Source organism: Tachypleus tridentatus, chromosome 4 (assembly GCF_004210375.1).
Source record: "Tachypleus tridentatus isolate NWPU-2018 chromosome 4, ASM421037v1, whole genome shotgun sequence".
Taxonomy (NCBI): domain Eukaryota; kingdom Metazoa; phylum Arthropoda; class Merostomata; order Xiphosura; family Limulidae; genus Tachypleus; species Tachypleus tridentatus.
The window spans coordinates 81,941,945-81,969,013 of record NC_134828.1 but is presented as its reverse complement, the minus strand read 5'-3'; the positions used below and the strand labels follow the sequence as shown (position 1 = coordinate 81,969,013).

General features: G+C 32.6%; 1 protein-coding gene across 5 annotated transcripts in view; it reads right to left on the bottom strand.

Moving 5' to 3' along the window:
• LOC143249551 (phosphatidylinositol 4-kinase beta-like) overlaps positions 1 to 27,069 on the bottom strand; it is a 72,026-nt gene that overhangs the window by 40,503 nt on the left and 4,454 nt on the right. For 2 of the 5 annotated variants that reach the window (XM_076499591.1, XM_076499596.1), the window contains exon 1: positions 3,019 to 3,286. The exons of 1 other annotated variant lie outside the window; for it this stretch is intronic. The gene's annotated coding sequence lies outside the window, so the exon portion shown is untranslated. Of the gene's footprint in view, positions 1 to 3,018; positions 3,287 to 19,172; positions 19,281 to 27,069 lie in introns of those variants that run through there. 2 more of the 5 variants (XM_076499592.1, XM_076499594.1) reach the window with 2 other exon arrangements.

Below are 27,069 nucleotides of genomic sequence, written 5' to 3'. Positions count from 1 at the left end.
GTAGCTGTGTGCAAAACTCAAAAACAAACTTAGTAAAAATTGATTACTATAAGACTTGAATGCAGCAGTCAAATGATGTCAATCACCAAGATCTCTTAAATTTTATAAATATTCAAGACTTTTATTTTTAACGTTGTCTCAATTGTGGGCAGTTGTTCCTTGTCTTTACAATAATTGAATCATATTTGTTGTTTTCAGACAAGTTTTTTTTCTATAACTTTTTTTGTATTTTCCAATCATTTTTTGAAAATTTGTCTTGTATTTAACTTAAAAATGTGTTTGATAATTGTTTTTTTGAAACAACCATATCTTTTTAAAGTGACACCACTTTTATGTAACAAAATTCCAAATTTTTTGGAACAATACAATTTCTTATCTTGAAAAATGCAATCTATGATTATCAATTACATACCTAATTAGATTTTCATTTTGAAACTAAGTAATTTTCCTGAAATATTTTTTTTATTTCAAAACAAAACCTAAAATTGCAAACAAATTTTCAAAATGTCTTCAAAAAAATAAATAAAAAGGTAACCTATAAAAAAATATTTGGGCAAGACACTGTCCCCTGCTTCAACACTCAGTGCAAATAACTAAGAATTTTGGTGAAATCATTCCTTTTATGTGTATATAAAAAAAAAGACTACAGAAATAATTAGTGCAATTAACAGTAATATTTATGGTATTTTTTTTTGATTTCCTATTGTGTGACTAAAGTTACCAGGAATGCTGTAACAGACACAGATGTACAAACAATTTGGGAAAGAAATAGTTGATAAAAATATGTTCAAAAAGCTCATTAGTAATTCTAGAGTTAATATATTTGTTTCAATTTCTAGACAAGTTCAGAACCCTATTTCACCATATGATAGTTTTCTCAGTACAATGTTTTAACTTTACAGTGTAGACATAAAAATAAAGTTTAAAAAGAAATAGATTTGATATATCAAACAAATTTATCACCAGCAAAGTTAACTATAAGAAGCAGTACTGACACTAGTTACGTGCAAAGCACCTAACGTAGCAAAAAGGTTTAGACAACTGCAGTGAACCTGCTTACAAGCATGTACAATAATAACAGGAAAAACAGGCAAGTGTAATACAAATACTGAAGAATGCAGTGTTTAAAAATGTAGCTTTGGATGTGAATTACTGGTAAAAAAAATATCTTTTATACAGAAAACTCATCTATAATTACTGATTAATACTTGTTAGAAAAGTATATCATGTACATTCTTTTTTATCAACTCAACTTTTGCTAAAAAGCAACATGTATTATTCATCACTTCAAATATCTATTTCACAGAATGCATGAACTACATACTATAAGAAGTTTGCTGTACTGGTAAAGGCACTTACACTAATACCTTCATACATAAACATGAGAATTAAATACCTTCTTTTAAATAAATAAAGAAGTATTCATAAACTATTCCAGCTGGAAGTTTGAGAAATCTGAATTTTTTTCCATCAAGATTATCTGCAATAGAAGCCAATCAGATGACTTGAAACTTAATGATGACTAAAATAATCAATTGAGTAACCCTGCTGTCACAGGTATTTTCAGCCTAATCTGACATCATATGATGGTTAATCACAATACCCTGAAGAAACTAGTCTTTCTACCCACTATTAGTTTTTCTCTTACTATACCTGGTACAGCTAGTGAGTGGGAATATCACAGGAAATCCAACACACTACAGCAATATCACCCCGCGCTTCTAACAGAAAGTAAAATTTTACCATAAACAGAATAACAAGTATCCTAACAGCCAAGTGGCACTCTTTCCAAACTGATTTTATTGTGTAACAGAAGATATCAAAACTGTACAAAAGAATGTCTCCCAGCTCCTTTCATGTGTAAACTCTACACACAAGATATTAGTTAGAATTCTTGTATTGCAGCATATTTAGTAAATTACTAGTCTATGAAAACTTTCCTCAAATTCAGCTTTCAAGCTACATGCCTGCAATTTAGTTAGTTTTTCAGCTAATTAGTAAGATATTTTTCTCTTTATAGAATATGCCAGTTACATTTATTTGGAAATACAATAAAATGTATAATTCAGGCAATATTCAACAATCAATTTAAGGAAACCGTATATATGCATTTCACACCTTCATATTTTATTCAACTTCACCAACTGTGTCATAGTTGATGTATACTAGAAAAGAGCTGTTGACTATAATTCTGAATTTATTGTGTGCATCTTTACAGAATGTGGCAGACTTAACAAAATGTACAAGTATATTGTCACGATAACATCAAATATGTTACAAAAGCTATAATCGCAACTCAAACTCTAGTGTTAATGTGCAGGGTATTGTTCAGGTGAAGAATATCTGTTCATCTTACAGTTTGCACATCGAGTTTACACAGCCTCTAGCACAACCAACATGCATAATTGTGGAGTTTTTCATTAACCCTGCATAATGTCTCTGGTATTTATTTATTTATTTACCATAAACAGTCGCTAAATCAGCAATGTAGAGTAAAATAAATACTTGACAGTTCTGACACCAAATACATGATACCATCGATCTCAAATGGCACTCTTAAAGGTTGTGGCATGCATACTTTGACTCCCATTTGTACTTATTTTAACATACATGACCGTATAAAATTTTCATGTATTTGGATACTAAATACCCCTGGCTTCATGTCTACTCCAATTACCACCTACAAAACAAAAGCTCCCCACTGCCATCACCAATTAATAATGAAGTTTTTCAACGACCCCACCAACCTTATCGACAGTCCAAATTAATACTCATTTTATAAGCATAAATCTCAAGTTTACATTTGAAAGTCATTAACCTCGGATGAACCTGTTGATTATTCAGACATCCCAAAATTTTCATTTAAACTGTGTGGCATTTTAAAAGAACCTTGTTTAAAGTTAAATTCAATTTACCGTACTGATGATTGACTTTTATTTTTTAATCAATAAAGGATATACAAACAACCCTTATAACAATCTTTTATTCATTATCACGAATTACAAATCAGTTTATTACCTTTATCTTGATTATAAAGATGGTAAAAAGTCCTGTCCATGTGATTACACGTTCTAAAACGGCCAGCATTCAAAAACTCTTAAACTGTTCAAAACACCATCAAGAACTCGTTCTTTAACAATCAAACCAGGAACTCCGACAGAACACAATGCCTACGATATATTAAAATATTCCAGCTTCAGCTATGACGTGAAAAACCTGTCCCACATCTACTTACGTCAACTCCTCACGTAATGCTCACTTCCATCAAATAACGTACGTCGACGAGTTCTCTGTATTTACCTCTGTACAAGAACACACCCTATAGTAATTAGAGCGCCCTCTAGTGGAAGGCTGGTATATACATAAATGCTTTTAAATTTTACAAGCAATGACAATAATTAGATGTTACCCTTCCCCTTTATTTGATGAAATGATTCATTTTTAAAAAATAACTGATAACCACGACACGCTCATTAGAATAATTAATCCATTTAAAATGAACTTGTAAACAGATGAGTGGATTTCCCAGCCAAATATTTAATCAATATATAACAAACGTACGCACACAAAAATATACATTTGTCTTAGCTTGTAAACAACTGCATGGTAAATCACGCATACGGTTTTCCAGGAAATGGAAAACTCGTATAAACGAGATATTAAATGCTCATTTTAAAAGTTTAAATGTACTTTATGAATTTCCGGTAAAAAAAAAAATACAAGAACGATCTGCGCATAACCGTCCTTATTTTTAGAGATGGGGAGAAACGGTCAACAGTAATCACCGTTAATTTCATGGATTCTATTTGCATTACCGAAAAGTATAGATTTGGCGTCCTTTATAATTATAGCACACACACGTCCCTGAAGTGAGGAGGAAATTTTGCGGGAAAAATAAGCAAACCACAAATTATCGGATTCACAGCTCGGTGACACTAACCGCTAAGTTAAATGGGCTTTTATAGTAAGTGTATTATAGACTCGTAACACAAGTCCTGTAATAAGGTCTGTTGTAGACCGTATTTATATAACCACGCGAAATGACTGGTAATGAATACTGAGTGTGTTGCTTGAAGTTACAAGCTACCTGGCTTTTACGAATTCTTCAATAATTTTGTGAAACATTACAAAAAGAAAATACAACGACACTGAGACAAAAAAACAGAAAACATTTTGTTGTGTTGAAGTAAAGATGACGATACTAAGCATTAAAATACTAAGAGGGAAGTAGTCGCAACCACTGATAAATGAAGTTAAAATATTATACTATTAGTGTTATATTTTCACATCTCACAGGTTATCCAACCCGTTTTGTATTTTACCAATGAAAGAGATGTAAACAGATTTCTTACAGTCTCATTTTCCATTATTTTACTGCAAATAATTTCTAACTTTCAGAAACTGAAACTCGACTAAATTTTCTCACAGCCCCGTCATAGCCTTAAGCTTCGATTCCTTTTTTTTTTCTTCCATGAAACAGAATTTAATCAGATTAAATACACAAAGTAGATATGTGTTCATTAGCGCTTCGGAGTGGGATATAAATTCAAAAACTAACATTTATCTTCGTCAGGATAATCTTATATATTTGGAAAACAATCTTTAACTTCATTACATTTCTAACTTTGTCCAGTACATCAGTTCAGTGAAATAACGTCACATCTTACTGTTACCCAGATTACATTTTTTGGTAGAACAACAAAACATACACACATACATTCATATAACACATCATCCTTATAGTGAAATGTGCATAGAAACGTCACGTCTGCTGGAGTACATCACTACTGCACCGTGAAAACGCGTAACTAATATTTTTTTAAATGTAAAATTTCAAATACTTTGTTTCAGAATCTTTGCCCTAGAGGTGAATAAAACTATAAAACACGACATATTTCTTTTCACACTTTTGACATAAAATTTAAAGACACAAGCACCTAATTAATTATATAAGTCAATTATTACATTCTATATATCATGGTATTCTAAAACAAATATTTGATGAAGACATTAGAGATATCAGAGCAAAATAAGAAGGAACATTAGCTAATATTGCTCTTTACAAAATGTTTGTTCCTCAGTATGTATTCTTAGTTAGTTTATCCAAATAAAATAAGACAATACAATCACAAGTAAAAATAAAGACACTAAATATTAATTTTATTTCATACTGCCTGTTCTTTAGCAATGCATAACAACATGACTACATGAATTAGTCATGTTCTGAATGAATATAAAGGTCACTTAAAAAAGCAGTAAATATGGAGACTAGACTACAAATATGTTCCTTTCAAGAAATGTAATAAAATTATGGTTGATGCCCAATTTACTTGTCGTCACTGTGCATCACTTAGCTGCAACTTCATATTACCTCGTTATAGATGAAAATTTAACATTGTTTAAAACATTTTTTAGCCACACGAACTTACAAAAGTTAAAAATTTTCAACTTTTTGAAAGCATAAGATATTGTTCATGATAGCAACACATCACGGACATGTTTATCAGAATTCAAAACAGATACATGGGAAAATAATTTATAGTTTTAACCATCACAAATTACTATCAAAAAACATTTCATTTGGTATCAAATCTTGTCAGGTAAGATATAAAGAAATTAAATGAAAGTTTGACATTTTATTGTAACAAACGGGTCAAATCTTTGGATTTAAAAGTTGAGTATTCACCAGTTTAACATCGTTCATTTACTAAAGAAAATGTCTATCCTTTCCAAACTGGATCAAATGAAAATGATTATTATATATATATATATTCAAAACAATGTTTCATTTTTTTATGCTTGACACAAATATACTTCATTAGTCTTTACACAACTGACGTCTTTCATTAGTCTTAAACAATACAGATATGTTTCATTATTCCCTTTATACTGGCCAAAAATTAGCTTAATTATTTACAATATGCAAAAACATACTTCATGTTTGTTATAATATTGCTGTTGTCTACATACTAATAAAAGATGTATCATTATTGTGTATGTGTGTGTAATTAAAAAATACATTATTATAGATGCATGTGCCAACACATACATGACCATGCCAGTAAAACTGTAACAAAATACTAAAATTAAATTCATACATAATATAAAGGGTAATATTTTATATTGTAGTGCTCCTGTCTTGCTGTTATAATCACATTTGTTGGCATGTACACCATAACCAAATGTTACAGGATTTTAAAATTCTCATGGTGGTTAAGTTAAATAATTGACTCTTTCTGATGTAACACACACACACACACACAAAGGTCATCTTATCAATTACATAAAGTAAAGAGGTATTTTGTTATTCCATACAAACTAACAATTAGTTTTTCCTTTGTTGTAGAAGTACACTCCATATCTGAAATAAAACAATTTTTGTTTCCTCTCAAATCAATGGGAAAATGTGTCCTACACATTCTAAATCACAATAAATTTTGTTTTACTCTGCATAACAAATCAAGGCATTTTGCTATTCCATACATGTTGGGTGAGAGTATATTTTTTGTACTGTGTCTTCTGGATAAACATAATTCAGGTAAAACAAAGTTTACTACCTTAAGATGCATAATATGATATTAGATCATAGGATGGCAATGAAGAAAAAGGGTGTATCACCTCTAATTATGTTACACTCAAGTTCTTTAGTGGTAAAATATCTTATGTAAGATTACATAATACCAAAGTATCCTGAAGCTTGCACAATTGCACCCCTTGTGGTGAGATGGGTAGTAAATAGTTTATCTTGATTAATACAGGTTGTTGTTCAGTATGATTACTGCATTCCTATGGTATCCATTGTCATGTTTTTGGAAGAATGGCTTCTTCATATGACATTGGATTAAATGTTTATGGTCTCAGCAATTTTAAAACAGGTACATGTAAATATGTAAACAATGTATGGCTGCCATAGTGTTGGAATTGAATCTTTTACCTTGAAAAAAACTTTAAATGTATAAAAGGCTTAGAGATGACTCTTAGAAAAATGTTCAAATTATTTTTCTTTATTTTAAAACTCAAAAACCCATAAATGGTAAAAAATATTGTTAGACGTAACATATATCAAACATTATTGCCAGGGTGTGTTTACCTTTTTTTAGATATTTCTTTATTACTTTGCTCAATTCTTCCTGAGGTAATTCTTGATATTGTCAAGTTCTAACTGAAAAGATTTTTTTTTTTCTTATTTCTAAAACTTAACTAACACAGAACTCAAATCCTTCTCAAGAAAAGGTGTGAAACTTCTGCAGTTAAGATATAAACTTGAAAAAGTTGATTTATGATTATAGAACACTGATAGCTTTGTCTCATGATTTAAGATTGTGAAGTCTAAAAATGTAGTATTGAATCTATACTCTTTTCAAGAATAAATTTAATGTTTTGATGTATTTCATTTAAGTATGATAACTTTTTAATATGACATCTCTGAAGAGTGCAAAGGTATCATCTGACTTAAACTCATCTTGACACAGGTGTAACCACATTGTCATGGTAATAGTAAAAAATGCTTACTAAACAAGGGGTTCATTTAAACACTACCGCTACATTATCTATAGGGTCAAACTTTACCTCAAAACATAAAATGTGATTCATTCATTGTAACATGCAGCAGTTTAAGAAATATGACTTAACCTGACAACTTCAGAATTATCACAATTCAAGCCAGCACAGATCAATTACATCTTTGAACAGAATATTAGTTTATTATGATTCTATGTCAAAAACAGTATTATCTATGGATTCAATGAAATTTAGATTCCAGATATACTCAGAGAACTCAAAACCATATCTCAGGGTTCATTAGTAATGAATGGTTTTACAAAATCATGTGTACCTATATTAGATACAATGGTTGAATGGGATAATCAGTTTTATAAAGTTTAGGCAATCTATAAAGAATACCACACTGTGAAACTATAAGGTTTAATGTTGTGGTAAATCTCTTTAGATATTAAACAACTATTTTTAAGTTTATGCAGATATCTTGGTAATTTACCTTGTTTTCTTAAAGTAGGATCATTATACAACTGCCTTTACAAGGTATTAAAAATATCAAGTATTTGAAAGGATTAAAGTGCTACAAAACAGCAAAATCCTCAGAAGATAAATTATGTTAAGTGAATCATCCAATATGAAAAAGCAAGAAGCACATAAGACCAAACCTTAAATATCAGTGGCAGTATTATCAAATGACCTGTTCCCATTCATATAAATACTTGCTTTCATTAACTGTTGTAAAAATATTTCAAAGAGAGTAAAGTTTGTAAAATCTAATTTACACCAACTGACAGAAAACTCCATACCTAGAGATATCACTTTTTTCAGTTTTGATAAGCACATAGTTAAGATAAATTATGTATTACTTCAGACAGATCCTCAAAAAACTTCTTGTCCATGTTGTTTTCAAGTTGAGTAATTCTAATTCTATAAAGATGTTCATTACTCTGAGCTTCTACACCATTTTTAAACTTACATGCACTTGTTGTAAAGAGCTTTACAATGGTTCTACATTATCATAACTGGCAGTTCAAATTAAAGAATATCTCAAACTGACATACCAGTGATTGGCCCCTTTAGAATAAGAAACTCAGCAATCTCTACACAGCTTAAAAATTAGAGACATTTCAAATAAGAGAATTAATTGATTGTGTAAAACCAGGTATTAATGATACTTCTTTTCTGATATGTTCATGTATATAAATTTAAATCTCTAAACTGTTAGATATGAGTATTTGACTTATTTTATCCTTTTTTTACCATAATTTTTCAATATCAACAAAAGTAATTTATCTAAAGAAATATTTCTGAAGATCATTAAGTTCTAGAATAAATAGATTTGATTATATATTAAAACATCACTTAAGAGATGGTCACAAAGAATTATTTGATACAATAAATTCCTCCAAAAATGGAAAATAAAATAAAAATGGAACAAACTTACATAATTATACCTTTTCTACCAATGTAGAACTATTTTCAATTACTTCGGTAAAACTGTATGAAACATATGGTACATACATTTTATTTATATATTGAAATAGTCATTAAAAACATATTGCAGTTACAAATCTCAACAATTATGGATTTTATAATTTATGGATAATGTTAGGCATTTTAAGTAATGTACAGGGGAAAACTGAATATAAGCAAAAAGGAAGTTGAAAAAAGAACAAAAAGTAATGAAACGTTTTTTTTAAATATTATTTAAGGAGATCACAGATCATTTTAAAATAGTACAACATTATTATTTATGTGAATACACAATAAGGAAATACTCCACTGAGCACACTTCTTTTAAATGGAGAAGATCAGTATGGCAGTTACACATAGTTCTGACAAAAAACAGTCCAGTGCATTACAACTAAAACATATTACTTGACCTAATTACATCCATGCAACCACACACACACACATCTAAGTGTTTCAGGGGAATGGAATTCAACTCAAGCATTGCACCTAACAATCCTCCATAAAAAATATTTGTATATAGTACAATACAATAACTACAGACACAAGCAAACACTGAAAGAAGTTCAATATTTGGCAATCTGCCACAAGTTCAAATTTTCTGGAAGTGGGCTTCAATTTGTCCTAGTTTCTTAATCGGATCCACCTACATAAACTAACCGATATGAATACTTTGACACTTATACAAAAAAGGCACAGAGAAACTAATAACATTCATTACTGTTCTTATTTTTACTTTCATACAAATATTTATGTCTTTATTATTATACACAGGATGTGTTTTTACAAATTCAAACATAGTTTTATATATTAGAGTTACAGATACTGCTATTATGGATGACAAACATTATTGGTACTAAAAACTGATGACAATTATTTTACATATGCTAAATTTTTTCTTTCTTACATACAGAATTACATATCAGGTTTTTTTCATATGTAAAATAAAATTCACTTTTACACATTAGAATGATTCACACTTCTCTATGTTCTAACTATTAATTCAATGCATAATTTTAGTGATCCTTTTCTTGGCTTGTTTTGTGTCACCAGGATCCTGTTGAGCTGGTTTGTCATTGGTTACATACACAAACTAAAAAAACTGCAATATGTATCATAATTTAGTTTTATTTTCCTAGTAAAAGTAAAATAAATAGCATTTTAATAGTTACTGGCAGCTCTGTGTACATGCAAACACACACATATCTATATATATATATATATATATATATACTCTTCAAAAAAAGAAATGCAAAAGGCAACATTTGAGACAAATTGTTAACAAGTTTATTCCGGATAGTTCTGTATGACATGTGTGTAACTTTGCACATTCATTGCTGAACATCCAAAGTCTGCAAAGGCGAAGTCCACGCTCACTAGTTGAAGTTTAACGTCACTCAACGTCAATAACGAGTATGCCCCCCGTAAGCATCAATAACTGCTTGGCATCTCCTGCCCATGGAAGCGATGAGATGACAAATCACATACTGTGGAATAGCTGTCCATTCAGCCTGCAAAGCTGCTGCAAGTAGAGGTAGAGTCTGCAGTTAAGGTTGTCGCAGTCACAGACATCGGTCCAACTCGTCCCAAAGATGTTCGATGGAGTTTAAATCTGGTGATTTGGAGGGCCAGGGAAGAACGTTGATGTTGTGGTGTCTCAAGAAGACAGTGTTGAGCCGGGCTGTGTGAGGACAGGCGTTGTCATGTTGAAAACCATCATTGACGTTCACCATGATGGCCCATGGGACCTAAGAATCTCGTCGACGTATCATTGAGTCGTAAGATTCCCTCGAATATGCAAAAGGTCTGTTCTGGCATTGTAGGCGATGGCAGCCCACATCATGACGCTACCACCACCAAATCTGTCAACTTCCTGCACACAGTTTGCTGCAAAACGTTCATCTTGGCGACAGTAAACATGGGTTTTTCCATCCTGCCTACGAAGCATAAAATGTGATTAATCGCTGAACCAAACATCCCTTCATCATCGATGTGGCCACACCCGATGTGCCCGAGTCCACTGCAGCCGTGCTTGACGATGTTGCTGGGTGAGGATGACGCCTCTGACTGGACGTCGAGGTCGGATTCCTGCATCTCGTAGACAGTTGCGTACGGTCTGATCGGAAATCCTACGCAGCCCTGGTATGGTTGAGGCAGTAGACGTCGCAGTGGTGGTCCTATCCAAAAGGTGACGTAACCGGATGTAGTGATCTTGTGCGGGTGTGGCTACACGAGGTCTGCCAGATCGTGGACAGTCACGAGTTGATCCATGTTGTTGGTGACGATTCCATAGCCTTGTGATGGTGCTTGGGTGGACATTCACAGCTCTGGCAACATCTGATCAAGATTTACCTGCTTCCAAGTGACCATTGGCGTTGTTGCGTTGTGTTTCAGTCAGTCTTGGCGTAACTGTATTGCGTGTCGGTGGCTTAACACTGAGCTATGGAAACCGAGAACCCGTCACTTTTATAGGGATTTTGCACATGTTGCACTTGCAGAACATGCAGATCTCTCAAACAAATTTATTGGACACGCATGCGTTTTGGCGAAAAATCCGATGTTTTCCTCCGTTTTCAAAGTGCACAACTTTTATTGTCATTTTGGTCTGATAATCAGTGCCTTAACACGTGTAGCATCACATACTCTGAGCTTGTAACGTTATTACATATATTTCTCTTTAAAATAAAAAAAAATATCCCTTTTGCATTTCTTGTTTTGAAGAGTATATATACACATTTTATATTTGTACATTTGGTGTGATGAAGATTTGAACCCACAACCCTTGGATTATGAGTCAAGTGCCTGGCCATGCCAGGCCTGTTTTACACACACACACACACACACACACAAAATTATTACTTTAAAAGACATGAATAATCAGTTGAAGTGTTGTGAAAATGTTTACTTATGTACATAGAAATATGATAAATGCTTCATTCTACCCTCTTGCATAAATTATTTATCATAACTGGGTGAAAGCAAATAACATGGTGTGGAATATTTACAAGGTTGCCTTGAAAACCAGACAACAAATTGCATCAATGTTACCAAGTTCTCAAAGACATTGCCCTGAATTCGTGATACCACAACATAAATTTGCACATAATACTTTACAACACAGTGAAAACATACACCAATTCACTTGTGCCTAATTATAAAAATGTTTTTCAAACCAATACAATTAATGTTGATATATAGCATAAGCTTTCACTGACTCACAGATGAAGGGTTATAGAGTCAGTCAATCAACAAAACTCTTGCAAAACAAGTTTTTTTCAGCACGGTGAAAATACATTGATTCATTTGGACCTACCTTACAAATAATGTTGGAAATCTCAGCAACATCCTGAACAAATTTTATGCTGAATTTATAGTTCTTGCTCTACTGGTTTATTGGTATGATCACATGATGATATGTTATAATTTGAAAATTAAATAATTTTTTATATGTTATTGGTTTATTACTGATTCTTAAAGTCAGATAAAAATATTTAAAGAAATATTAAACATTAAAATTTATATGTATTTCCATGAATGTAAGCTAAATATAGTGTGGCAGTATTAGTTTATCAGGTTTTAGTGAAACTGACACTAACGGAAGGAGAAGAGGTAGAATAAAACAATTACTGCTTTATTAATACTTATGAATACTTGCATACATAATATATCAATTATATACCATAAATACACATTTTCACACACATGGATAATAGCAGAAAAAAGAGCTGTGATCAATTCCTCAAATACAAACAAAATACTGTAGTTATAACTACTATTACATATTTTTTGTTTTGAATTAAGCACAAAGCTGCATGATGGGCTATCTGTGCTCTGTCCACCACAGGTATCGAAACCCAGTTTTTAGTGTTGTAAGTCTGCAGACATACTGCTGAGCCACTGGTGGGCCTATTACATGTTACTGTTATTGCTTAAAATATATTACAAATTGATTTTTGGATCAAATGTTTTTGAACCTTATAAAATCATCCAAGTATCTTTACACATGAACTTACATTTATTTTCTCAATATTTACATCTTCCTGCCCCAAAAAAGTATTTTCAGTGGATTGTCACCTCTTGAAACAATTAGATATTTTCCTCAAGTGTTTGAATATTTCACCAAAGATTTGTATATCAATAGCCTTGTCACAATCCCCATCTAATTGCATGTGATAAAAAAGCCCTCCACCAATAACAAGGTGAAATACCTCCATGCACACTAACTCTCTCAATGCATCTGTACTCGTTAATTTTCACTCTTTGAGAAGAGATTGGTGGATGGATGGACAGATGAATATGTGTGAAGAGACAAGTATTTAATGCAAATACATTTTCTGACAGGGAAAATGTTAGGTTCTGAAATAACTCACCTCATCACACAGACTAGCTAGACTCCCATGCTGATATGGTGGAGAGACCATATTTATGTAAATATGTAAAATTTATCCAGATGAGAACCATTCAGAAAGTATCCAAAGTATTAGAGCACTTTACATAGCATGGATACTTATATACCTCAACCTGACCATCAGTCTCTACACACACGCACTGCCAGCTGCAGGAGATAGATTACTTTGCTGTCAGGCTATACCGGATTAACACCATGCAAAGAGGACACATTTATTATGTAGTAGGTACTAACATTTAGTTTGGTAATCTCAACTTTACTTAAGAGACAGTGGCTGCAGGAGGAGGGCATTTGATACACATTTATTAGTTTTACATTGTGAGTTCTCACCTCTTCTCAACCAAACAGATTTTATGGAATAGATAAGCTGCAAGAGGAAGGCACTATATTATTTAGCAACAGGCCAAGAAGGGAGGATTAGTATTAGAAAGCTAGAGAAAATACCTGGAGCCCTCATTGATCCTTTAATCCCTCAAAGTCTTTTGCTAGAGACAATATAATAGGTGACTACAAAATCCAAGTTTTAAAAACCAACAAGTGCAAGACAGAGAAATGGACAGAAATACCTCTCTAGCATTGGCTTTTTCAATGATAGTCCACAGCATAGGTATGGTCTGGATAAGACAGTAATTTGAATATATACTTCAAGTGATCTTGCAGAACACCATCTCACGGTGGGCATATATAGAACCAGGGTGGATGGTATGAGCACTTTCCATTATTTGACCCAATGCAGCTTTTGAGTAAGAATATCCTAAAGATAACACTAGTTGATTAGTGAGATCCTGCATATGAAACAGGGTGAGAAAAGAAATTGTTTACTTATCAGTATAAAGATAGTGGGTTGATTGTAGGATGGCTATTGAAGGAAGTCTAAAATGCTCCAAAGACAAGACAGTCAAATAGTGGGCAACAAAAATGTAAAGGATAGTTCACATGCCAGCCTGGAAGATTTCATTCAGAGCTCAGTAAAGTGTGCAGCAAGAGGATGTACAATGTGGCAAATCTTATACGAAGAGATGTTGAAAAGCCTGCATGTGTTCACCTCCAGAAATATGTATATCAAAGAAGTTGCTAAAACAATTCCATGAGAATGGAAGGAGAGGTCTTTAGAAGAGGATAGGTTCCAAGAAGCAAAGGATAAATAACATAAAATAGCCTGGACTGAGCACAATCATTTGTCCAGGTCAAAATGAACATAATGGTGGAGACAGAGGGGAGAGGTAAATGGGAAAAGTATGGCCACTTTCCTTAGCAGTGGAATTCTAAGGAAGGAAACAGTGGTTCGACAGAGGAGAAGATGAGGTGAAAGAGTACAAAAGGAATTGATGACATACACATATAAAGAATGATTACTACACAAGATGGAGAAGTAGGTAGGTCCTTAACAAAAGGTGGTGCATTGAAAGAAAATGCCAAATATTCAAAATAGTTCAAGTTATTTGTATGCAGAATTTCAGAGTTTCCAGCCAGGTAGGGGGGCAGGGTAGACAACCTGTGGATAAAAGAGGAATTGAGGAGGGTAGAAAATAAATGGAAAGAAAATATTCTGTAGTGTAGAGAAAGATATAAGATAATACTGCCTGAAAACATGCAGTTTTGAAAATGGACAAGTCATTGTCAAACAGCCAGGTAAAGAAGGTGGTAAGATGCTGCAAAGGTCAGTTAGGGAGAAAGTGATGATACTTTGAGAAAAGTCAAAATAAGCCCACCATTTACATTGGTACATGGATAAAGTGGAAAGTTGACAACAGTAAAGACATAAGGAAGGCTACATGATCAGATATTTCAACTGAAGAAATGTTAAATACCAGACAAAATTTCCATGTGAAAATGAACATAATTCCTTGAAAAAACAATGGTGTGTGATATTGGAATAGAAAATACTGGATGTTGGGAACAAGAAAGGGCTTTGGTTGAGAGATGAAGAAGCAGAGGAAACCAAGGTTAGGATAGGCAGTGAGGATCCACCAGAAGGACCTGCAATGGTGCCCTAAATAAGAACATGGACCTAAAGGAAAAAGCAAAAAGGAGAATAGGTATACAGGAAAAAAGACCAAACCTGACTTAGGCTATTAATAATAAGAGCTGAAGAGATGGGGAACAAGAGACCATAAGCAAGGAAGTTTAGCACCAATGGAGTGTCAAGACATTGATTTGGGGTGTTTTGAGGATTGAGGTTGTGATCAGATTCAGAGCTAGAGGAAGTTAGTAGAACAAACAGAAAATGAGAATGCAACTTGTATAATGGATCTCACCATACATTGTATTATGGTAATCACATCTCTACAGTTAAAAAAATTCTAGCAGTAATTGTTATAGTATGTTCTGTGAGAGAAATGTCTTCACTCACACCAGAACTAATTAAGTTGTAAATTCATTTTGAGGATGGCAAACTCAAGTTGATGTAATATCACAGATCTCAAAAAATTTGAAACATTTGTGTACAACCACACTAAAGAAAAAAATTAAAGTTAATAAATTTGAATGCATGAAGAGAGTTGGTGCACATGGATGTGTATTACCTTCCAACTGAGAGGGCTTTTGTCACATAATAATGTCATCATGTAGTAGCACACATTCAAGTAAAATTAGGTGGTGTTTTCACATGGCTAGTAGCATGAAAATTTTTTGGCAGACAACATGAACATGTGAGAAAGCTAGCTTATCTGTACATATAGGTGACATCATATATAACAATCTATAACACTTTTGGAAGTCACCTTAAAGCTTATTCAATTAATGTAATCAAGTACATGTTGGTCCAAAACTGTTTTCAATTTAAAATTTAATAATTAAATAACTAAAGAAATGACATCATATAACTGTCAACATCTTGTAGTCTAACTCAAAACAGTTTTTATTGATATGTCAGTACACTACCACATGTTCACTGTTAGTGGCTATCAGTATGTTTAATAGACATACAATTTTAGTCTATATTCACTGCAACATATTCAATTTAAGTGGCAATAGCATTTGTTATCTTGGTCCTCTTGTGATGTTTGTTACAGGTGTGTGATACATAATATCTTTAACCTACCTATGAAAAAAAGAAGTAAAGTAGTGGAGAGATGGCTGGCAAGTGTGTTGGCATAGAATTGGCACACTCCATCTAATCCATCATACTGAGCCTTTTCTTGTGCAATTGTCATTTTATGAGGTAACATTACTTACTGGAGTGAAAAAAAAAACATGACAATATAAAATGTTTGAATTAGGCTACAAGATATTGAAAACTGCATGGTTGTAATTTTTTTTATTTAATTATTAAACTTTAAATTAAGAATGGTAATTTCAGACCACCTTGTATTATCCTGAAAAAATGTAAATCATGACACAGTAGTTAGATATTGTTACAAAGTGGTTTTGTTTAACCTTGTTAAAGAATGTAACCTTGACCACTGGAGGAAAACTCTATGTTACATTAACAAAGTTTCCTCCCACCTTTGATATCTACTAATCAAATTGATTAAGTGTTAGACTGTGAACCCAGGCATTTACAATAACCTTACCAAACTAACATATTTTGCTTTAACTGTACTATAGTACTGGAATCAATTTATATTTTATACACTGGGACAGAAATTAACATATAAAAGGACACATTGAAAAAAATACTATTCAACCCACTGAGTACCCTACTCAACAGCAACAAAACAGTAATGGATAATAATTTAAATGCATCTACTTTTTCAACAACTTTTTAAACAATTCATACTCACTGTAACGTATTGTCAAATAAATTATTCTATAACTCTAAAACTCTAATAAAAAACATGTAAAACAACACTAGGTTTCCAAACCTAATACCTCTTATCCCACTAATATTAAAGTTGGACAATTAATGGTACAAGCCCCTTCACACATATACACACTCACACACCAAAAAAGTGTAGTATTGTTTCATAACTTTTTCAATCTTTGCATTATTCTAACACACTATTAATCTATTTTCATTTTCATGATTTTTGAATTAACCTTAGTTTTATATCACAGAACTCTTTTGGAGGTTGCCATTTGTGCATTTGGCAAAAAACAATTATTTATGAAAAGTAGTATTCTATCTCCCTTTTAAAAAACATAATACTTCAAAGTTGTTTGTTTGGTTTACAAGCAAAATATTTTGCAGCTGTGCAGAAATAAGAACATAACCTTTTTTCTTAATGAATTGTGTTAAATAAATGTTAGAAAATGAAAATGTCAATTATAAAATACTTTTGTTTTAAAACTAATAAAATGTACTTTGAAATAATACATAAGATCTCAAAATTTGTCTAAAATATTTTTCAAGTAGAAAAAATATGAAACACCAGAGGAAACCTTGTGTTAAGAAATAATTTAGAATTAAATCATTTTTAAATCCCAAATATTTTACATAAAAATGTACATACAGGCAACAATTGCATTGTTTAACATTTGCAAACAGCATTTATTCATTTACTTATTTCAGTCCTCCAGTCTCTTTTGCATAGTTTATAAACTTGTATATTATTTATTCACATATCAGTCCCACATAGCAACAATATTATGTAAACTTTTCCATATTTGTTACTCCACAGAACTCACTATTATTTTAGATTTTCAAAAAATGTGTTTAAGACTATGTTGGGGCCTTAAGTATTGTATTTATAATTATACAATTATCCAAACACTTCATAACAAAACAAAAAACATCAATCAAAATTTTAATTTATTTATTAACCTTTTCAATTAGGGCTCAGTATAATATATGAGTTTGTCTACACATTTTCATGTTAAGTATCTGAACAATAACTTTTGATACAGCAAATGTATCTTCACAAATTTAGTACAATTTTAGTAAATATTACAAGTATTTTGTATAAAAAAAAATCAGTTTTTTTCAATGAAATATTTTTACTAAATATTTGTACATCCTTACTTGCTTATTCAACATCAAAGGATACAGTTATCCAGTTATAAATTAAGAAACATTGAACAATGTAAAGTAACAGTAAATTTACACTAACATTTATGTAGCTAGACTTTGCAGCGAGTGCTGACAGGCTGCCTTTCCCCTCGTCAGCAGATAAAATTAGTGAGAATGACAGGTAGCCTTTATAGCTTTGCATAAACAAAAACAGCGTGTGGCAAGAAAAGTGGAAATTGGAATCAAACGAAAACGATGGTACGAGGCACCCAATTAGGTAAATTTATGCTTAAAAAGCAAACAAGCATATTAGAAATATTTCAATCACTTGGATATCTGAAATAACCAAGAATCAAAAAGTTGGAAAACAAAATTTTGACCAGTTGATTATTTTCATGATAATTTAACATAATTTAACTATAATTTTAATGAAGCAACTTTTGGAGCAATCAAAGACTAATTTTTTTAGACATTAACAAATTAATTTATGAGACTAATTGATAATAGTTGGTCAAAGACAATCAGGTATATTAATTAATTCACAGTTCTACTTGCCGTATGAAATTAAAGATAGGCAATAAAATAAATTACCTATAACCTTGCTTGCTTGTTTGAATTTCATGCAAAGCTACACGAGGGTTATCTGTGCAAGCCAACCCTAATTTAGCAGTGTAAGACTAGAGGGAAGGCAACTAGTCATCACCACCCACTGCCAACTCTTGGGCTCCTCTTTTACCAATGAATAGTGGGATTCACCATTACATTATAATGCCCCCACAGCTGAAAGGGTGAGCATGTTTAGTGCAACATGCTTTGCAACATGTTTCAAACCCACAACCCTTGGATTACGAGTCAAACACCTTAACACACTTGGCCATGCCAGGCCTACCTATAACCATAACTTACATGTCTGTAAGTCTGCAGACATACAGCTGTGCCACTGGTGAGCCACAAAGTTATGACTCTCTTTAATCTGCTTGTATGTGAGAAGAATCTGCATCATATTCTCAGGAATACTGTAATTTTCAATTAATCATGTATAAATTATTAATGCCCTTTTAATTAATTGATTAACAAATACCACCAATTCTGCACCTCTATTATTTGATTAAGTTATTATCCTCACAACTTTGATTTATTGTTAGCTCCTGAATGTCAAATAGTTGGTAACACCTTCAATGTCACCTAAGTTAGACCATTATTACATTTTTTGAATGATTTTAACTTATCTGTTTACATTTTCAAACTTGTTTATAATCATGAAAACAACCATTTTGGTTTGTTCCTGATCACTTAAATAATATCTTCACATTTCTAATAACAAAAGTATTTTTTCATTTCATTACTTTTTTACCACACTTTACATTTTTTCTTTCTATAGTTTGCAAAAGAGCTTTTCTAATTTTCTTTTTAAGTAAATTAAGAGCCACTTGTTATAATTACTATCATAAGTGGAGCATAAACATTTTTATAAATAAAATTAATATGAGATGAGGTGTGATGATTTTGAATAGCATGTAAACAAAATAAATTTACAAGTTAAATCAACTAAGTTTGCAAACACCAATTAAGCTTAGCATAAAAATCCTACTTGGTGTATTACTATTCCATTGGTAATCTATAATGACACTGGACATGAGGACCAAATCATAAAAACAGCAAGTCCATCTGAAAAGAACTTCAGTGTGTTTTTAGGGAAAGAAAACAAGTCACATATCTGTAAACCTAAATAACTGAAGTGTTAACTTTGAGAAACTACTTTCACAGTTCCTTATGAATAACATTTCTAAAAGTGTTGATTGAAATGCCAAGCCCCACTCTGCTTATAAATTGTCATTAGCAAAACACCATTATTTCATAATGATATAATAAAAGGTTCTTACTTTTATGCATAAAAGGTACCAGTTGTATTTTTAAATTGCTTCAAGTACACAAAATGAATCATGACAGCCTACTTTAATTTATGTCTACGTATAAATTTCCATGATAAAACAAACTTATTCAGGCAGATGCTATAATTTTGTGAAACAAGTATAACATTGTCCACAATTATTCCAAACTTTGGAATAAATACACATTTCATGCAAGTTATATTAAATAGTTTCTCAAGTATAAATATAAAGAAGACTGGAAGTATACATATTCAGCATCATTGAAAGACTATCTATCACTCCTTCATTCAACTATTTAATAAACAACTAAAACTATAACTCTCCTATCAGACATTGTCAAATAGCATGATATAATCTGATAGAAGACCTGCACCTAATCCAACTAGTCTAGAAAAATTAAATCACAAAATGGAGTACCACTGTAAGACAAAATATCCAGTTAAATGGACTGTGCCATTAAACCATTACATACCAACATTTATAAAAACATATCACTAACTGTTAAATCAAAATCTTCAAACATGTCATCACTCTGAGTTTAATAAAAGTAATAAATCAGGGAATGTGTCACCAAGTCATTAACACATGCAGCCTTTGTGTAAATGACTAAAACTATTAATCTTACATGCATAGAATAGGTCCATTGGACTTGTCCCACATTGAAGAACTGTAAAATGTTAAGCAAGTGTCCTAATCCTGAAATCATAAATTTAACTTTCTTTCTAAAAACCAGTGGTAAATATCAGATGCATATTAAGCTTAGTAACTAAGCTGTCTTTAGGTCTGAAAACAGTATGAAACTTCGAGCAGATCAAAGACAACCTACCTCCTTGAATTCTTAGATAAAAATGTGGTGACCTTTTCACAGATAAATATGACTGAGAAAAGCACTACAGGGACATTTTATATTGCCATTTGATTACCCACATCATTTATTGTACTAAGAGTATATAAGAAACTATTTATAAAAATGGAAAGAGTTAAATGGGGCCACTGTGTTTAATTCAGTACACAAGCCACATCTTAGCAAAATAAAAAATGATCTTATTTTATATTCTAGCTTGTTGATATTGGTAATATGAGTTTTAATTTCTACAAAACTACAGACTTGGTATCTTGACCTCACAAACATCTAATTTTAACTAGTCCTGCATTCAACATACCATGTGAATTTTCTAAAATTTATATTTAGGTGGGTTCTTTTAATATTCGCTTTAAAACTAAGAAATGAACTCATATATAACATAAAAGTTTGAATTATAATCAACAATTTGATTCCAAACTAAAGATAAATTCATAAAATAGTACTTCAATGAAATTTTCAATGCAGGTCAACATATGCAATGACATGGCCTTTGAATTGTGATCCATTCCAAAAGAGTTAACAGAGTTAATCAATTTGACTTCTGAATAATTGGAATAACTGAAAACAGCAATAATCAAAAACACTAATTATTTTCATGAAATTAATGGGTTTATTCATAATCTTGATTAATCAATTATTTTACATGAAGCAAATTAGTGTAATCACTGCTCATAAATAATTGATTACATTTACCAAGTTAAATGCCCTGCTCTAAACACAACTGTACCAAGAAGTATTTTTAAGATATGTTTCAAAACAATATTTTAGAAATTTCACAACCTAAAAAATAGCAATATTAGATTAAACTATCCTTTTGTTTTAAAATTGAAACTAAATTCTCCAATAAGTGTATCCCAGTTTCCATTGTGAATGTAAAAATCAAATGATATCATAAATGCCTTATACAAGATAGAAAGCAGTTAACAGATTCACTAAAAATTAAGGTTAACATAAAAACCCATGATTCTGCCATTTACTTTTCTTCAGTATTATAGATCAAATACCTGAGATACTTTATCTTCCTTCAAATTTCCAATGTCAAATCTCATGAAATATGGCTTAACTTAAATTTCATTTAATTTAATCACCTAAAATTGGAAGTAAGAGTTCAATAGCTGTTTGATGATAATTTGACTAAGGCTTCATTTGAAAGACTGAAAGCATCTCCTTTAAACACAGTAAAGTTTTGTTTTTTGGAATTACCAATTACTTTGAAGAACACAGTGAGAGTTTCTGCCACATCACTTTGACATAATACAATCAAAACAATACTTGCACTCTCCTTAGATCTATCGGAGTTTTCTTTTAATTATCTCTCAGTTTTCTCATTGTCAACCCAACTTAAGCAGCCTTACATTTTGGGTAGCAGAAGTTAACATTTTTCTAAACTGAAAATGTATTTCCAATAGTACTTATCCCCACTGATAATACAGCTCCATTTTTTTGCTGATCTAAGCACTGAGAACACTTGCTCGAGTCTTTTATACTCAACTCAAATGTCTTAAGTAAATTCTAATTTGCAAACTTATCAACTTCAATATACCCTCTATCTAGCTACTGTGCATAAGCATGTTGTTCAGATAATGTAATCATTTTTTTTGAGACATAAATCAGTTTTTAGAGGGAAGTAGGGTGGGAGAATGTCAACAGAGGTAAGTATTATTGGAAATACATTTTAAGTTTAGGAAAATATTAGCCTTCAAAACATACTTATCTCTGCTGATAACATAGCTAGAATCTCACACTAAGAAGGTAGAATGGCTGGTACAGGCTTGATCCATATAGAAAGCATTTGTATAAAACAGTAGGGTACCAAAATAAAAATGAACAGGTATGTTATTCATCTGGAGCTTAGTTTCTGTATGAAAGGTGGAATAGAATGAGTAATTGTCAGTACAAGTCAGTTCCAACCAGGCAGCTGAGGTTCCACAACTCAATGTTGAAATTAAAGAACCATGGTACCTATATCCCACATTGATGGCAACGGCTAATAAACCTCACTATTATATATACTTTTGATTCAATCACAACCTATGCACGCCACTGGAAACACAATGAGAAAGCAATTAACAGCTAAGAAGACAAACTTACATTTCCACCTGATGAAGTCCGAAAGACAACACCCTAGGCTCAAAATGACAGGATCATTTATGTCATGCTCAACTAAAGCAACAGAACTCATCTTGTCTGGAATTATAAACACTCATCTTCACTCCCCAATCAAGTGGGCAAGGAGTATCTCACTTGGCCCTGGAATTATTGATAAGACATATGCTCAATGAAGGACCTAACATGGGACCACTTTGCATTTGAAATTATGAGGAGATAATGAATCTCCTTCCACAAACATACAAAACCAGCATTAATCAAAGTGAAGGGTCATGTACCCTCCAACAAGATAGCTCTGTGTCAAATCTGAAACAAAGTTACGAGAAGGTTCCTGCAAAAGCTGATGTCACTCCTATTGATTTCTGAGAAAAACATCCAAGGACCAAAGTAGGAAAGTCCCCAATTTTGCCTTCTTCTCTAAGAGTGGATGAACAAACTTGAACAGAAAAGAAGAAAAGCTTCTGTTTGCTACCCGAGCTACTGGAAACTATGGATGCTAAGGGCTCCCAAGCTTCACTAGTAGAATCAGGAGGTAACGCATATTAGGGAGTCTTGAATGTGCTTTGGAGGCTGTATAATAAGTGAACTATGCTCTCTACATTTTTAAAAGCAAACTTATCCTGATTTATTAAACCAGAAGATCAGCAGAGAAGGGCAGGATCCTCTTCAACTTTACCCATAATAGTCAATGAGTGGCAGGCCATAACAATAAGATAGTACCACCTGCTAATACCAGCTGGAAATAAATGTATGTGATTGAAGAAAATAATCACCTCTGGATAGAGTTAAGACCTGTTGTCAAAACAGCTACCAAGAGCAGTAAAAAATCCTCAGAAGAAGAAACTGCCAGATTATGTAAACAATGACAGGAATGCATTAGTAGTCCACATACCAGCCCACACATCTTCCAGAAGGCAATTCAACCAGGTGGCTAATTACATAGATATGATGAATCTGATGAGATGTGACATGCAAAAGATTCTTCTTCTGTAACTATATTTCATTATAAGCCATCTAAATCAATTTGCAAAGCCACCTCATTAAAGTAACTGGAGATTAGTCAGGGGTAAGAGAAAGATATCAATGAATGAACAGTTGGTTCCCAGTACCTCAGAATAAGTTAGTAAAAGCCAAGTAATACTTGAGGGTCCCAAAAGGACATAAACAATCAAATTAAAATGGTTATAAATCTGTGAAATGGATTGGTGAAAATTATCTTTTCCCTTCCATGGTTGTCAGTCTTGAAAAGAAAAGATCTATTTGGGTAAAGCAAGACAAATGTGGAACTATAAAGAGTCCTATGTACATAGATTTACAACAATCCCAACCATTTACATCCATAAGTCAACAAAACAAATAAAATACAATTTAAGAGAAAGGTGAAACAAAGAACATGAAGCTAAGGGTTTAAAGGGAGGTTGATATAACCCATGTAAAACAACTGTAAAATCCAAATTTGGTTATTGAAAAATTAGTTTGGACCAAAGAATATTAAAGGATTTTAACAAGCCTGATAGTACAATACGTGGAATACCTGAAAATAGTGGATAAGAATGACTTATATAAATACACCAAGTCATAAAATAGGATACAGCAAAAACTTTTGGATGAAAAAGGTTTAAATTCCATTTAATCCACCACTGATGATAAATATTCCATTTCTGTTGATAAATTATCATAGCTGACCAACAGAGATATAATTAAATAGAGAAACTTAGAAGTTAAATCTTTGTGTTGTGCAAAGGGCCACATAACTTCAAAGCATGAAGACTGAGTCTCCACACATCTGAGCAGAGAATGTCTGATGGAGCTTGTCTCAACAGACTGCCAATGTGGAGAGGTAAAATGGCATATTTTTGCAAGTAATGAAGAAGCAGAAATCATGTTTAAGCTAACCAATATAGTGCAACCAAGAAAACTTGACAAGCAGTTGAATGAACCAGTCATAACCTGGCACAATAGCCAAATCAGGATAAAGGTATACAAATGTAAAACTGTCCAGTCCTGAATGAATGTATCTACTTCCAATGCTTGATGTTGAGGTATTGCAGAACAAAACAACTGCAGTTAAGAATTCCAATAAGTCTCAAAGGCATTGATCATTAGAGACCAGAACTGAGAGCAAATTTGCTGAAAAACCTCATCACTCCTGCAACATGACATACTAAAAGACTAGTACAATGGGAATGAGCCAGACAGAAAAGATCCAAGGTAAAAAACAGATGTATCAAAAATGTAAGCATTCTTGACAAGAAATCTGAGATACTGCCATGGAATAGTCAGAATTTATCAAGCCACTTTTTCCTTTCAAGAGCAACAGACCTCAAGCCATTGCTGGTGTACTGCAAGGAATTCAATACATTGATATCGTCAGTAGACTTGTCTTCTGTCCAAGTACCCTGCATTTCCCAACCTTGAAGAGATGCATCTCTGTACATTTGGATCCTTTCACAAGGTTTTGGAATGGGTACCCAAATAGCAGCGTCATTCTGATCCAAACACCATTCACAATCAACAACATTGCTCCTGAGTAATGAGACATGATGATCCATAATATTGAAAAGCATAAACCACTGGTCACACAATGAACAATGAAGATCCTCACATGTTTGTCCCAAAGGAATAAGAGGCTTGAATGATGCCCACATCCTCAAAAGAAAGAGAATCATCCACCCAGTAGGAGAAGACAATCAAAAGCCTAATAGATTTCTCCATGACTTGAGCTTGATGTAAGCAAGTATTGAAAAACACATCCAGATGGAAAAGATATTGTGTCAGTGAAAGTGAAGTCCTATTTTGTGGCTTATGAAAGGAGAATCCGAGAGTGTTCTTCTGCTAAATTGACTGGTTGAAGTCAGAAGGAGCCAGTCATCCATACAGTTACGACAGAAAGTGTTCGTACCCCAGTGTCTCGAAAAGGTTTTTTTTTCGCTCATAACTTAAAAAGTATCACGATTAGGCTAATAGACATATAATATATTATAAATATTATACTAACACACATCTACATACATTTTTATATAAATTAAACAACAAATAAACTGCTTTTCAACAAATAACCAAAAATAGGAGGAGCAGAAAGTTTGTACAGTTTAGAACGTGTGAAAAACTGATATTCCCATAAAAATTTTGTTTAGTTTGGTGAATAAACTACGTTATACCATTCCAGAACTAGACAGTGGGTTCATAATTATTGGAATTTAGCCAGCAAAAAAAGCGCTTCTGGCAATTTAGCACCGTCTCCATCATTATCTGCTTGGTCATCATGACGAACAGGAAACAACTGCCCAGTGATTTAAAAAACCAAATTATTGTAAAATACAAGTCTCATGTGTCTCTTTCCGGTATTGCTACACAACTTAATGTGCCGAAATCTACTGTTCAAAGCATAATTACCAAGTTTAAGCTTACAGGATCAACTGCTAACCTCCCTCATTCCAGACGCCCCACCAAAATTCCAGAGAGAACCAAGAGAAAGGTTCTCAGAAAAGTTAGTAGGAACCCTCGTTTAACACGTAATGACATACAGAAACTGGGGTTGAAGTAAGCACCTCTACAGTTATGAACATGTTACCCTCTACTGGGTTCAAAGCATGCTGTCCTCACAGAACTCCATATTTAAAGCCTGTTCATTTAGAAGCATGACTGAGGTATGCAAGAAAGCATGTAGATAAACCCTTTACCTATTGGAAGAGTATTCTTTGGTCAGACGAGACTAAAAATCGAGCTTTTCGGCCACAATGATGTTCGCAATATTTTCCGTAAGAAGGGGGAACGAAATCTTCCAACGAACACCGTCCCTACAGTTAAACATGGAGGTGGCTCGATCATGCTATGGGGTTCCTTCAGCTCTTCTGGTGCAGGCAGCCTTCACCACATCAACGGAATCATGAAAAAAGAAGAGTACGTTGATATATTAGGCACTTATATCAAGAAT